The following is a 13,732-nucleotide window of genomic DNA, read 5'->3' as shown; positions in this document are numbered from 1 at the left end:
ATACAGTACCCTCCCAGGGGGGCGTCTGCGCTGCACTAGTCCACAGCGACACCTGTCGGCAGCCTGTAGATCACACTGATGTACCAAGTCCCACCTGTCCGGCATATTTTAGGGGAAAATGGATACACTGGCTGGAACTAAAATATGTATGTTTAAGTAGATGTCTGTGCTGATCAAAAGCTGAGGGTGCCAGCAATAGGAACCTAAGAAATGGGGAGACAGTGGCAGGGGAAGAGGGTGGCTAAGATTCCCAAGCCTTGATGCTTGCAAACATGGATAAGCATCACTGACCATTTACAGTCAGAAAAATGATTCCTCTTCATCATGATTATCAACATAATTGCCCTTAGTTTATATGAAAAAAGAGTTAAGGTTAGCTTCACAATGCCACTACCATTGCAGCTTGTGACTTATGGAAGATACAAAAGATGCACTCAGAACCTCCATTATCCTTCTCTGTGAATTTCCAGAACAGCTAGACAACACACTGTTTTGGGGAACCATTATTTTTAAGCACTCAGGCTAAAACATCCAGCTACATGCATTCTGCAGTCTCTTATAATGCCCTCATAGTTAATGTTATAAAAAACAGCCCAGAAAAACAGTCTAGTGAAATGACTAAACTGACAGGCTCAAACAGCTGTGATTAGCAGCACAAAGCCCATCTGGAGGCATAAAACAAAATACAAGATGCTTTCTTATAAGGTTGGCAAAGCATGGGAGCACACTGCCCAGAGAAAAATGCAGAGTCCACATTCATGGACGAATTCAAAATCCAACCAGATGCAGTCCAGGGCAACCTGATTAAGCTGACCTTGTTTACATGGGGTATGGAGCTGTATACATTATATTAACTCCAAAGGCTCTTTCCAATATTTTCCATTCTGTGATTTTGTATAAATTTCACAGGGAGAAAATTATCCCTCCAAGGGGTGAAGTAAAAGAGAAAAACAGTAGTAAGCATATTTTTGCTGTCAAAAAAGAAATGAAAAGAAAGAGATAACACTTTAATTAACATTCTCATCAACTGTCACAAGTAATAAAAGCCATGGCACATTTTAACTGTATTTCCTAGAATTAAGTATCACTGCAAGGTCTTCTGAAAGTATTACTCTAAAATAACAACCCAAAATTAGTAATTTTATGATCAAAATACATTAACGCTGTTCCAGCCAAAACATCAGTAAGCAACTAAAAAGCAAAACCTATGTTTTTGAATCAGGATAAAAAAAAAATACACTAATATCCAACAGAAATTCTAATCTCTCCCACAGTGAGATTAGGGCTCTTAGTATCATGCAATCCAGTTCCTTAAATTGAGTTCGGGGTACAGCATACATAGAAAAGAATTAAAATCAACTAAATTCAACTACTCTCAATCCATAGAAAACCAAGAGTACCTAATGGAAATCTGAAACAGAGTAGTGGTGGTTTAAAGTGAACTGTAGCTTCCCTTCTCCTTCTTCCCCCCCACCGCCCCAACCTTTTCCTTAGAAACAAATTCCTGAATGCATATGAAGTGATCTAATGAGCTCTGCAGTCTTTTTCAGTTCATTCCTTAAAATATTCAGCTTAAATATCCATAAACCAGATCTAAGGAGAAACAATTCTACTCGAGCACAATAACCTCTGGCTTTCCAGAACCAAAAACAATTCCAAAAAGATAAGCACTATTGTAGATTTAACCTTTGGTCACAACCAATTTTGATGTCTGTAAAGATATAGTTTCCCAACTAACTGATCCAGCTGAGGAGGGGACAAGGAATCTGTGTTCAACAGAAAACTGTGGCTTCCTGAAACAATGCTGTTAAGAAGTATAACAGCAGATCACTAACGTTGGATTGTGATGGCTTATTAACAAATTTCACAGAGCAAAGCACCCACTTACACCCAACAATTATAGATGTAATCTGCAATTATGGAAGCTGGGTATCTTTTAAACAGTTGTTAAAACCTCACTTCATATTAACCTCATCTTCACTGTTCCAGTAACCCCACATTTTTCTGCACACTGGCTTCCTGCAGTGGACTTAACTTCATATCAGCTTTCCCTCCTCCCCTTGGTTCACCTACTCCTCCTTAAATTCTCTTCCAGTCTTAGTAATATCTCAGTCCTAGCATGGATGGGATCACCACCAATTCCCCAAGTCAGTCAATGTTATAGGCTACCTCCAAAACATACTGTGGAAAGTACCACACAACTTTTATTCTTTCTGGTTGACCACCATCCTGTAGTTTGGAAATACACCTTGGAAATACTACTATTTGGCATCTACATATCTACAGGCAAGTTAATTTCATTTTTGATTAAGGTGTCTTTAATGAAATAGAATCAAATAAAAGGGGAAATTGAACAGATTAAGTGAAGAAAACACAGAGACAGAAAGAAAAAAGTGGATTGCCTGAAGAAATAAGTAAGGAATTTATTTGTTATATTTGGCAGATGATACAGTTGTTCATAAACAAATAAAAGAACTTCTCTCCAGCCAAAAATAAAAAATGAAAAAAATGCTGCAGCACTAGTCTAGGGGGAACAGAATATATTTTCAGCCCCAATACAACTTAAAAAATTACTAGTTAAGCAAGAAGGAGCCACATATTCTAATGACTAATCCAGCATTCAAACAATAATGCAGTGACAGAGTTTAATCAACTTGGACTGATTAAAAAAAATATATATCTTTAATAACTGTATAGAGAAGACTGGAATGAAATATAGAAGTAAATATATAAGTATGTGTATAGAACCTGCTGAAGCAGGGCTGAAGGATTCTCAGTGAGCTCAGAATATCACAAAAAATCTGGAGATTCTAAGGATCAAAACAAACACTTGAATTTATGCTTATGCCAACTACACACTTCTCTTACTCTTATCTACCACTTTATCAGCTGAAATGATGTTTCAGATAACCACATAATAAAAGCTACCATTCCATATTCATAACAACAAATAATAATAAAAAGTAATTTTATCTATTCCAATTTCACTCCATCACAGATGTGCTTATAGTAATGTCACTGTCTTCAACTGGAATACCACGTACAGTCACAATACACAAGAGGGATGTGTACAAGCTGCACCCAGAAGGGTAAAGGACTACTAGGTTCACAATGTGCTCTTAATTTACCCACCAACATCATAAGCGAGAGCCTGGATTGCTCAACCTGGCAATAGGAAGTCTAAGACAAAATATGATTATCCTTTATAAAAAAGCTAGAGCTTGTACAAATCACAGGGAAAGAAGTAAGAATTAAACTACTGCATCATGCTAAACCAGAACAAATGAGTACGTGAAGACAAAAATATTTTAGTCTAAAAATTTGATAAACATTTTTTAAACGTGACAAAAAATAAAAATGATCTACAGCATGTCTCAGAGCATCATCCCAGGTATTTATACAAACTGGGGGAAGATCTCCTTCTGGAGAGCAGCTCTGTGGAAAACGACTCGGGGTTCCTGGTGGACAAGAAGATGACATGAGCCAGCAGTGTGCACTTGTAGCCCAGAAAGCCAACTGTGTTCTGGGCTGTATTAAAAAAGGGGTGACCAGCAGGCAAAGGGAGGTGATTGTTCCTCTTTACTCAGCTCTTGTGAGGCCCCACCTGGAGTAATGCATCCAGGCCAGGAAGAATATGGAGCTCTAAGAGCAAGTTTTGGGGAAGGGGGGGGGGCACTAAAAATGATCAGAGGGCTGAAGCACCTCTCATATGAGGAAAGGTTGAGGAAACTGGGCTTGTTTAGCTTGAGAAGAGAAGGCTGCAGGGAGAACTCACTGTGGCCTTCCAGTACTTGAAGGGATTATGTAAACAGGAGGGGGAACAGCTGTTCACAAGGGTGGGTAGTGATAAAACAAGGGGGAATGGTCTCAAACTGAGACAGGAGAGGTTTAGCTTAGGTATTAGAAAGTTTTTCACACAGAGGGTGGCGATGCACTGGAACAGATTGCCCAAGGAGGCTGTGGATGCCCTGGAGGCATCCAAGGCCAGGCTGGATGTGGCTCTGGGCAGCCTGGTCTGGTGGCTGGGAAGCCTGCACATAGCTGGGGCCTTAAAATGAGATGATCATTATGGCCCGTTTCAACCCAGGCCATTCTATGATTCTATATCCTAATATGAGTAAGAGTTTTGTTATGAAGATTAGAACATGTGATTTACAGGCCTACAATAGAAAGCAAACACAAAAATTAGTGACAAAAATCCATGTGTATACTTGGGGAATAAAAGCAAAGTAAACATATGCAGTTTTATAGTAGTCATTCAGGGCTAATGAAGTATTGTGCTCTTAAGAAAAACAACCACAATTCTTAATAAAAAGATTCCACAAAACTTAAGTGCAACGTGAATACTTTTACTAATCCATTTGCATTCTTAAGCATGAAAGATCTAGGGACCACACTGGCACAGATGATTGTGAAAGTGAGTAGGTCACTTTCAGCCTCCAATGGGAGCATTGGAAGAAATATTTTCTCACATTATTTAAGCCCTGACAAACCCATCACACTGGGGATCACCACACAGATGATACAACAAACATTCAGATCCATAATGCACTCCTTTTGAATCAAACTTTTGAAACATAGAATGGCTTGGGCTGGAAGGGACTTCAAGGAACATCAAGCTCCAACCCACCACAGGCAAGGCTTCCAGCCTCCATATTTAATCCTAGACCAGGCTGCCCAGGGCCCCATTCAACCTGGACTTGAACACCTCCAGGGATGGGGAATTCACAGTCTCTGTGGGCAGCCCTGTCCCTTCCTTTGTAGGGACTTGTATGGTAAATATTATACTCCCGGAAAAGGAGGTACACTGCATGAGAGGTAAGAAGTTCGGTTCTGCAACCTGAACAGCCTGGGTTACCACTTACTGTCTTTCAGTTTCTGCAAATCACAGGTATTCCCCTAACTGGGGAAAAAAAAAAAAAAAAGAAAAAAAAAAAAAGGCATAAAAATAATGAAATAACTCAGAGAACGGAGGAAGTGAGAAAGCCTCTTACTGCAAAAACCCGCAATGTGTGCTCACAGTGTAATTAGGCACTCACAACACATGGTACCGTGAAGACAGAGCTCTTCCAACTGATGACTATGAAGCTTCCCCACCTGACAGAGGTCAGTCAGCTTGCTTCTATTAACTGCACCAGAAAAGCTGTCAGCATTCCTACATGTATAATCTGCACATCCCCTGAAGCCTACTTTTACATTTTGTTCACATTCTCAAAGGAGATAGGAAAGGGGCCCCCTGTGCAATTTGTTTCTCAATACAACAACAAAATCAACAAAAAAACACAAACACAAAGAAGTGTAATAGAGATTTACATCTAAAGAACAGCAGTGCTTCAAAAGCCAGTACTGATCATGAATTTTGACTTCTGTTTATACCTATGTTACCTAGGCCTTTGTCAGTGCCTGTTCTTTGCTCACATGGTCACAATCTACATCTCAATCCTGCGTGAGTTCATCTCATACTACCAGAAATTTGTCATCATCTTGCATACAAAGCAGCTCTCCTCAAGCCTGTTACCACACTTTAACACAAGTTACAAAATAATCAGTAAAGTTAAGAAATACTGACACAGAATATCTTTTCATATTAAAACCTCTGTATCCTTCTGTAGGAAGGAAATTAAATGTTATTCATAAAAACCAACAACAACAACCATTTTCGCTTCCTTCCACCTGAGCACAGTTAAGACTTCATCAATCAGAGAAATTAAGTCTATTAAGTCTATTATTAAGGAGTAAGGTGTAAAGTCTCAGAGTCCTTCAGCAGCCCAACGTATTTCAGTGCTACATATTCTCACCGATAGCCTTAAAGAAAACAGATAAGAAGCAAAAAGAAAGAGAGCCCTATCAAGCAGAGGGGAAGAAAGGCTGTCATTCAGGAGAGTTATAACCTACACGTATTTCAATTGTTTCCATTTCCTTCAAACTGCAGCGTTCTGTTGTCAGAAATTACTTGCCTGGCTCAACCAGTGATACCCTCCAGACCTCTTTTTGCACCACTGACTGTAATGCTGGGATAACACAATCACACACACAAGCATCCCAGGAGCTTTGCTGCATTTTTCATCTCAAATACCAGAGATGGTCAGACCAAGTTGTGAGAAGGAAAACCGGCAAGCTGCAAGGCAACTTTGAGAAGCAATCTTCACTTCACCACGCCTGTCTTCCATCCCCTGCCCTGCATGAGGGCTGCAGAAGTTCCAACTCCAGGCTCCCTTTGAGAAATGTCCATGCATAAAACAGAAGAACAGTAGCAAAACCAGGCTCACATTCAGCATGCTTGAATTTCTCACCATCACTCCACAGGATTCATATGCAAGGAATCAAGAACGAAGCCCACTTCAAACTGAACATTTTGTGAAATAAACAGCAAGCAGAGATTCAACATCTAAAAACCTGGATTCCTTCGCATCCTGTTCTATCCAGCTCCCAGTAGACTGGCAGTTATCTGACTTGAGAAGTAAACCAACACAGCAGATGACCCTGTGTTCTGGCTCAGACCCTCAAGCCCTCACACTGCCAACCCACCTGCAGCATCACCCAAACAGGGGTGCTCTAAGGGCCAATCCTGAGCCACAAATGCTAGCTGAAAAACATCAGTTTCCATTAAAATTTAACTCCTGGTAACCGGGCCACAGTGAAGAACAGGCTAAAACAGCATTCTAGAATATCAATAAACTAAAACAAACAAACAAACATAAAAAAAACCCCATTCGGTTAAGATTTTGGGTTTGAGACTTACTCTTCCAAAAACTACATTCGTCGCTAACCCCTTCACTACTACAACACACGTGAAAGAAGAAACACTCAAACCCAAAAGAAAACAGAAGGGCCTGTCCCTCCCCGCTGACATCTCACGGGGAGGATCTGCGACATCGCCTGCCTCCTGCCAGCTGGAGTGGCACCGCTGTGCCGGACACGGAGTCCCGGAGCAGTAGCGGGAACAACCGCGTACAGCCCGTTCCCTCCCTCGCATCGGACCCACTTGCTCCCCGATCCGCCCTCGGAAGTGCCCAGCGCTGAGCGGCTCCCGCAGCCGCCCCCCCCCCGGCTCGGTTCGCAGCTATCGGCGTGTTCGCGCAAAGCGAGGCTGGGCCGGGGAACAAATAAACTGCGCTAAGCGACGCGCGGGACATAACGCAAGAGTTAAAAATGAAAAAAAAAAAGCAGGAGGGGAAAAAAAAAAAAGAAAGAAAGAAAGAAAGAAAACAAGAAAGAAAGAAAGGAAAACAAAAAAAAAAAAAAAAAAAAAGAAAGGAAAGCCACTCCCAAGGAGCGATGGGAGCCATAACATCGCAGTTCAAAATAGCCTCAAGTCTGGAGCACCGCGGGCACCGCTCCGTGCCACCCGCGGCGGGCAGGGCCCCAGCGGCACGAGCAGCGCCCCGCTCGCCACCTCCCAGCCCCGTCCCGCCGCCGCCGCTTCACCGGAGCCGCCCCGCTCCGTGCGGGGGACGCTCGAGGAAACTTCGCCGATGGGGGGAGCGCCCAGCCCGGCCCGGCCCTCGGTCCCAGCGGCACGGGCACAGCCCCCACAGCACCGCAGCGCAGTGGGACAGCAAAGACGGCCCGCAGGCGCCGCGCATAAGGCGGCTCGGCCCGGCCCGACCAAGAGCAGCAGCACGGCACACGTGCCTGACCGACAAGCCGCGCAGCCGGGCGGCCGCCGCCCCAGGGATGGGACCGCCCGCCGCGAGACGGGACCGGGAGCAGCCCCGCAGCGGATCCGGGGCGAAGCTCCGGGACAAAGCTGTTTTCCTCCCCGCCCCGCTCCGCTCCTCGTCCGCGCGCAGCACGGAACTCACCAAGTCGAGAACCGCCGACCACAGACAGCCACGCTGCTTCTGTACTGCCGGCAGCCCCGCCGACACACAAGAGCCGCCGCCGCCGCCGCGACCCCCTTCCTGCCGCCGCCCCAACGCCCCGCCCCGGGGGCGCGTCCCGCTCGCGTTGGCCCCTCCTCTGCCCGCCCTGCGCGGGGACGCGTTGCCGCTCACGTCGACCTGCGCGCTGAGGTCGCGCGGTGGCTGTGGGGCTCCGGGCTGTGCCGCTCCTTCGAAGGGCAGCACCGCGGACGCGGCTCCAGGTGCCGTTGTGTGAGCAGGCTTGGGCTGTGCCCAGAGCCGGTGGCACTTGTGCGGTACGAGCTGTCTGGCAGTCAAAGCAGCGTGCTCTTCGGTTTAGGACACAGAACTAGTTGGCCCGGTGTCATTCTGCCACTTCCAAGTTAAAATAGTACCTCAGTGCATAAGAACTACTACTGTTTGAATCTTCCACGCTGACCAAGTTCAGTGCGTTGGTAAAGGCTTTACCTGTTCATGTGAAATACAGATGAACAGAACTCTTGTAGTCTGTTCGCTTTTCCTAAATTAGGGCATGTTACTGGATTTTCAGCCTGGTTTATAACACCTGATCCTTCAAAAGGTGGAAGCGTGGGCCCGTTGGGGTCATTCATTCATCAGTTTGTCCCAGTGGCATTTTCATTCCCTGATAACAAGAAGTACTGAGCCCTCCGAAACGAAGTGATGACTCACAGCCCCGGCTGCAGTCACACCGACACTTCGTGTGTCACTTTGGCTGTCCCTGATGCTGTGCTGGGCCTCTCAACTAGCACAGGTCTTTGTGATGCTGGGCAGTGTAGCTGTAGAGGCCTGTTGTGGGATCTCTGGGCTATGTGGTGTCTTGGAGAGGCAGCTGATGCACCCAGGGGCTGCCCCCACCTTCTGCTATGCCACATTAGGAGGATTTCCTACCAGGGTTTCCTTTAAGATGTTGCTTCTGATTTTTATAAAGTTTCATCTTCAAAATTAGAGAAATTAAGATCTCGGCTTTTAATGAACACTTTTGTATTGCAAAACTCCCTCATTTGAGAAGATGCCGCCAAGTCTTATTTTTCATTGCAGCATAAGTAAAGCAATCCACCCTAAACTTCATGTTTAATGGCTCTCTAAATAATTCTACTGTCGTTATTTCCATTTGCCTATATTGTTTTCATTACTCTGAGTGTTTTTTTGTGTTTTGTTTTGTTTTTAACTTCAATTTTGCTTATATTACTTGTCTCTTTGCCAAGTGATTTGGTATTGATTCACAAAACCCACGAAATGAATACACTGAAATGTGTTTAACTTTTGCTCATCTTCTGAAGCCTGAGACAAGACCTTCAGTGCCCTTTTCTTTTAATATGACACATCATAGTGTAGAAAAAATAGAAAAATCTCTCTTTTTTTTTTTTTTTTCTTGCAGCTTATGCTGTAGCTCTCAGCATGAATTACATAGAATATGGTTTATTTCAAGGCTTTTGTTGGAAACACAGCAGTGTGAGGTTTTCTCTCACTTGCAAATCTTTACTCAAATTCTACAAGGTTCTGCATCAGGCCCAATTAGCAAGTATTTTAAGCTTCCAGAAAGTGGATACATGCTTAAGTAACTAAATCCAAATATTTGAGGTGAAAATTATGTCAAACAACAAGATTTGTTTGCTCTTCTTTCAGTCTCATGTGAATGCACTTGGGCTTCCTTCTAAGTAGGAGTGGACCAAACTTTGTGTCCTAAAACTTTTTATTATATACTTGTTCATATCTCAGAATGTTTCACTGTGAGTGCCTCAGCCATGTAAGCAATTGCCACCTGCCAGTTGTAGGTATATGACATAGTATTGTTTGAACTTTTGTCCTGAAAGCTTTTGAGTCATGATGTCCTCTTGTGTGCACTTCTGTAACACAGTAATGTTGTCCCCAGCAAGCAGCTATAATAAATATTAATTTGTAAAGGCCACTAGCATAGATCTCAATGAAATATTTTAGATAAATAAACACATAAATACGTAGTAGATTGAATGACTGTAATCTCTTTCACTCTTTGCTTTGAGCATCATATCCTCTGCCTTTGCACAGATGCTTATTTTCTTTTTCCCTTCCCTTGTAGGCAAAACAAAATGTCACCCTTCCCTTTTTTCTCTAGAATATATAAAAGTACAGACAGCATATACACTGGAGAGTTCTGTGGTGATTTTACTTTGCAGATGGAACAGCATGCTGGCAGCATAAAGGATGCAAGTCTTTGAAGAGCTCTTTTGAGGATAGAAATCAGCCCATAAACTCCTTCAGGCTGCAGTCTTACTTATCATTATTTCCAAGACTTTTTTTTAAAACACCAAGATAAATTCCAGTTATTTAAGAAACAGCCCCAATGAGCTGGGTATTTATTATATAGGTATGCAATGCAGCTCTACACAATGCTTTTCTCATAACTGAATATAATGTAAAAATACCTCAAAGAAATACCTCCCCACTGGAGGTTTTGTTTTGTCCGAGTAAACAGGGAAGCATATCACAAATCCAATTACCGCAGCTACCACCTTCAGCAAAACTTTGCAGATGAAGTAAGCTTTTTGAGGTGCTGCTGCTTATATAATAACACCTTTCCTGTGAACAGAGGGCTTTAAACTTCAACTCTGCAAGGCCAATACTTAAAAATGATACGTCAAAGAGGTAAAATAATACATCCAAACAATACTGTAAAAACAAATTAATCATAACTATTTTGTAGAATGATGCCACATCTTACATACAACTAAGAACAGTTTGGGTGAATACATGGTTTTAGACCAGAAAATGTTTATTGTTGGACCTATTGGATCTATTTGGAGTATTGCTAACATATACAGTGGTCTCTGGATCTTAGAGTGAAGCATATGAGAAATCTGACATGGTTGATTAGTGGTGCCCTGGTGCAAGTAATTCAATTAGTTGTCATTAATCAGAATCTGCCAACTCAGATAAACATTCTTGAAAACTGTCCATATATCTCCTGAGGCTCTTCATTTGTCCTTACATACCCTTACTCTTGTCACTTTGCCTCTGGGACCTCTGTGTAAGTCTCACTGATTTTTATTTATTTATTTTTTTTAAACTCTGAGTGGCCTTCCTTCTCTTGGGAAAAAACTTAACAGATGTCTATGATAAGACTGGAGGGAGTCTTGCCAAAATGTTTAGTATATGCGAACCAGATCTTATACTTCAACTTTAAAACTTCACCTAAGGATTTGGTGTAGGAAAACAGTCGTTCAACATTCATTGTTTGATTGTTCTAAGCAATGACTGATGATAGATCACAGAACACCTCTAATTCCTGCCGCACGTACCTGATGGTTGATGTGATGGCTGAGTCTGTAGTGAGATACATCATTCTAAAATTGCTCCTCCTAGAGCAAGACTACTTGCTTACAGAAGGAGAAGTAACACAAGCTTTAAAAGTGTTTTGAGCAAATCTCACAGTTGTCCTTTATGCATGCTGGGAGGTTGTGCCTGTAACGTAATCCTATGTTATAAGGATTCAAAAAGGGTTCCCATTACTCATTTTGCAGATAAGGTTCAAGAATAGTGCCAGGTTTCACAAAGCTAGCCATAGGCACGCAAGTAATTGGGAAGGCCTGGTGCTTTTTGTTATGAAACCTTGAAAGATGAATAGTTATGGACAGAGGAGATGAAAGTAAAGGAATAGTAGTGATACCAAGTTGTTCTTTGCTTATACATTTGTGATTGAATATATCTATAATTTTTATTTATTTATTTATTTATTTTTGCATAGAACAAGACAAAATCTGTCAGCAAAGCCCACTGAACAAACAATTGTTTAAGGCAGTTTGTTCTATGCTAACATCGTTTTAAAGGTAACTGCAGCCAGTGCACTTGAACAGAGGCAGCTCTTGAGGGTAGAACAAATCATACTGTGGTAGATGTGTATGGATGAGCTGATTTGTGTTTTCAAGTGTGGGAAATAAACACTGAAAGACAAAAAATTGAAAAAAAGTGGCAATGTTTAGCCATGATTTATCTGGGAGTAAGTTTACCAGTATTGGGCTGGAATTAAAACACTTTGCTATGGGTTGAGTCACGTATCCACACCATTTTAAAATCCAGATAGATCTAAATGCATTTACTGTGGAAAACTGATGGTAGGTTCACTACGAGCTAATTATTACACATAGGCAATACAAAATGTCACAGAAGTTAATGTTCTGAACAGGGGTTTAGCCTCAGGATGAACACTGTGGGACATCATTCAACCATAGATATATATCATGGCCAAGTGCGTATGTGCCATGACAAGCAGTGGGACACTGGATGGCTGCCCGCTCTTGCCTTGCTTCACACAGTGAAATCAATCTTGTGTTCAAAATTCATGCAAAAGGATTCAGTTATGACACTGGTAAGAGAAACAGTGAAGTAAATGAATGTAATGTTTATTTAGTATTTTAGGTTTATTATAGAGTATTTAAATACTAAATAACTGAGCTTTGAAGCAGCAGTGTAAAGAAGATAAGGCATTTCCCTCCATTTCTTCCATGTTCCACAGAATCTGGTCAACTATTAGTTCTTTAAGACTGAAAATGAAGATACTCAATTGTGGATATTGGACCAATTAGATAACCTGCCAAAAAAACGTATTCCTCTTTTGTTAAACTATCATTAAAAAATGCTTAGTTAACTCCTTTTCCTTATTCCTCTTTCTTCCAGAATTTCTTTGTCCCAGTTCTACAGATATAGAGCAAAAGAGTCACCAGCAATCATGTCAGAAAGCAGAGGTCTGGAACTATCTCTCTTTCCTAGAGAGGAGGCAGGATCCCGTCAGTGTGATGTGTTTGAGTATGATGGCCAAATTACCTGTTCTTGAGAAGAGAGCCACCAGTTCAGATATCCACTTTCACTCTGAGTGGCATCTGATCAAAGAACCAGCCACTGTCTGAGGACTCTAAGGAAAGGAAGACAAATAGCCATTTTTCTGAGACAGATTTACTCCAACTGCTTTAAACAAATCCTTAGAATTTCATTTAATCCCAAAAAGAAGGACTCATCTTTTCCCTTCTTGCAGTGTATTCAGTATTCAGTTTCTTTCTTGCTTCCTTCCCTTGTCTCTGATCTTTGCTAGCCAGAAGATTAATCTGGAAGCACCTCTAGCCATATTAAGAGAACAGCAGGATCAAATGCTGATTTGCAGCAGATAGCCTTTGGGTTAATAATTAGATATTTCTTTACAGAAGACACTGTCCTTCAAGTGAACCATGATCACATACACAGAATGATAGCAAGTAACTGAGTGAATTTGGAATTATGTGGGGGATGTGACTCCACAGCCTGCTACCAAAACCAATTATTTCCTTACCTCACAGGAAGAAGGCTGAGCAAGATATGTGGCAAGATATGTGGCAAGATATGTACCTGAGATTTCCCCAGCCTGCATGACATGCTTTTATCTGAAGCTAGGGAAGCTACATTTCCAGAAGCTGAATCTTAACACTTGATCCTGCAACAGACTTGAAAACAACACAGGACTAATTTTCTTATCTTGCTATATAGCTCTTCTGAAATAATTGCAAATAGTATTGCTAGAGCCAACTAAGTTGTTTTTCATTTGTTTTCATTTCTTACATTGTGGGACATATATCCATTCATACAATGTAGCTGGAGTCCTCTAAATATAAACTAAAAGGAGTAGATTGATTTTACAGTCCATTATAATTCCAGCTTCAACTTAAATCCAATTTTAAACTGCAAGCTTCCATGGGGAAATGCTGGAGTAAATATTGGCTAAAATGCAGTTAGTGTTTTTAATACCTGGACACAATAGTTTTTGAATCACAAGCAGATCTTTATTTAAAAAGACATAAGATCAAGATACTTATCCCTTGTGAAACACCTGACTTTATCATGCAGATTTCAGTGTTTTTTTT

The 13,732-nt window shown here is 41.8% G+C and overlaps 1 protein-coding gene across 11 annotated transcripts in view; it reads right to left on the bottom strand.

The window, feature by feature from the left end:
- The window catches only part of PAM (peptidylglycine alpha-amidating monooxygenase), a 112,148-nt gene extending 104,223 nt beyond the window's left edge, over positions 1-7,925 (bottom strand). For 8 of the 11 annotated variants that reach the window (XM_015849427.3, XM_015849429.3, XM_015849430.3 and 5 more), the window contains exon 1: positions 7,806-7,925. The gene's annotated coding sequence lies outside the window, so the exon portion shown is untranslated. Of the gene's footprint in view, positions 1-6,742; positions 7,044-7,428; positions 7,600-7,805 lie in introns of those variants that run through there. The other 3 variants (XM_085528058.1, XM_085528061.1, XM_085528057.1) reach the window with 3 other exon arrangements.
- Positions 7,926-13,732: the final 5,807 nt, after the last annotated feature.

The sequence above is a fragment of the Coturnix japonica genome, chromosome Z (genome assembly GCF_054131305.1).
Source record: "Coturnix japonica strain WE chromosome Z, WE-NBRP24, whole genome shotgun sequence".
In the NCBI taxonomy this organism is placed as follows: domain Eukaryota; kingdom Metazoa; phylum Chordata; class Aves; order Galliformes; family Phasianidae; genus Coturnix; species Coturnix japonica.
This window is presented reverse-complemented; position numbering and strand designations above follow the sequence as displayed.